The sequence below is a fragment of the Mandrillus leucophaeus genome, unplaced genomic scaffold, assembly GCF_000951045.1.
Source record: "Mandrillus leucophaeus isolate KB7577 unplaced genomic scaffold, Mleu.le_1.0 Scaffold320, whole genome shotgun sequence".
Classification (NCBI taxonomy): domain Eukaryota; kingdom Metazoa; phylum Chordata; class Mammalia; order Primates; family Cercopithecidae; genus Mandrillus; species Mandrillus leucophaeus.
This window is the reverse complement of record NW_012103366.1, coordinates 1616969-1618834: the sequence shown is the minus strand read 5'-3', so window position 1 is coordinate 1618834 and position 1866 is coordinate 1616969. Positions and strand designations below refer to the sequence as shown.

Here is a 1866-nt window from a genome sequence, read left to right as displayed (position 1 = left end):
CGCGCAGCACCTGCAGTCCCTCCTGGCCGCAGAGGTTGGGGCAAGGCGGGGCAGCCCCTGGCCCGGCGCCGGGAAGTACACAGCCACCTGATCTTTTTGTAAAAAGAAAAAGAAAAACGACCCCGATGAGCTTTTCCTCCTCCAGGGAAGCTATCTGTGTCCTAGTCTGTCGATGCAGTCAACCAACAGTCACTGTGTACCTACTATGCGTCAGGCACTGGGCCAGGCGCTGGGGACGCAGAGACGGAAACACACACACACATAACATAGACACCCTACCTTGCCTTCGAGGTATTTACATTGTAGAAGGAATTGAGGGCCGGGACAGACAATAAACATGTAAATCAAAAGAAGATAATTGTGGCGGGTGTTGTTAAGATAGAAGAGGAGAAGATAATGACTTGGGAAGAAAAAGCGCGGGGTAATTTCCGATAGCCTTCCCCCCTTTTGGCTGGGAGGCTGACCTGTGAGTCCCGGTTCCACTAATGGGAGGGAGGCAGATGGTCAGTGAGCTAAAGAGAGACGTGCATTTATTTATCTCGTCCCTTCCTGCAGGTGGGTAGGGGGTTTCCAGAAGGTTTCCCGTCTCCTTTTGTCCCACTAAACCTCCCAGGCCTAGGTATGGTAAAGGCTTCCCCATCCCATTATGGTCTCCCGACCTGGCTCACTTCTTTCTAATCCTTCCTTTAAACTCTCCTGGGCCATTCCCACTTGAGCACGCCTTCTGTTTTGCACTAGAGCCCAAGTGATGATCAAGGAAGGTGTCTGTAAGGAAATGTCCTGAAGAGGTGACAGGAGTGAGGGTGATTTAACTGTGTAACAGTCTGGGGGAAGAATTCCAGATGGATGAGCCAGCAGCAGGCTAGCAAGACTGGAGCTGGTGAGGAGAGCACCAGGCGGGAATGATAGCTTGGGAGAGGCAGGCCAGGTCCCGACTGCTGGTGAGGGGCACACACTACCTTTTAGATTGTTGCCTGGGTATCCCCTGGTAGGCCACCAGGGAGCTCTGACCTATGTGAGCCCGGCGCTGGGACCTCAAGCAAATGGATTCCCCTCTTCAGAATGGCTGCTGACAGGAGATTTCTGACGGTGGCCGGAGGTCACCTGGGTGCCTCAGCCGCTAAATCTCTGTTCCCCATCCAGAATCCGAGTTTAATCTTTGTCCAATTCTGCTGCTGTAATAGGGGAATGGAACAAAAAGCAGGCCTAAAATTCCACCATTACCAGCTTTGGAGTCAGACAGGCTTTAGTTTATTTACTTTGAAAACACTTATGTGGCACTTATGCTATGCCAGGCACTGTTCTAAGTGCATTACAAATAATTGACTAACTCAATCCTTATTCCAGCCCTGTAAGATAGGACTATTATCATTCCTAGGAGGAAACCAGGGGACAGAGTTGGTGGACAGGGAGGGTTGGATTCAAGCCCAGACAGCCTGGCGCCAGGTCTGCTCCTAACTGCACACCAAACTAGACAGAGTCCTGTCCAGACTCTGCCACTTACAGGGTGTGCCTCAGTTTCCTCATCTAAAATGAGGTGGATATAGTCATCCAGCAGAATCATTGTGAAAGGCACGAACAAGGGGACTGAATGTAAACAGACCAAAGCTGGACCTGACAAACAAGCAGTTGCTGAGTATAGACCACTGATCCTCACCTCCACCCTGCCGTCCAAAACAGAGGGAGGGAAAAGTATACAAAGAAAAGATAAAGAAGGCAAGCATGGGAAAGGGCTAAAGACATGTGGGCAGAAGATGACCTTGTTTCCATAAAGAAACATGGCAAAGCAAATAGTTCACAAAATGACTCTGGTACACTAATACAATACATGGCTTTGGGCAGTGACATGGTCTGGCTCCATGTCCC

At 50.2% G+C, this 1866-nt stretch overlaps 1 protein-coding gene across 1 annotated transcript in view; it reads right to left on the bottom strand.

Moving 5' to 3' along the window:
• The window catches only part of LIMCH1 (LIM and calponin homology domains 1), a 359644-nt gene extending 358986 nt beyond the window's left edge, over positions 1 to 658 (bottom strand). The window contains exon 1 of the mRNA XM_011987981.1: positions 465 to 658. The gene's annotated coding sequence lies outside the window, so the exon portion shown is untranslated. The remainder of the gene's footprint in view (positions 1 to 464) is intronic.
• Positions 659 to 1866: the final 1208 nt, after the last annotated feature.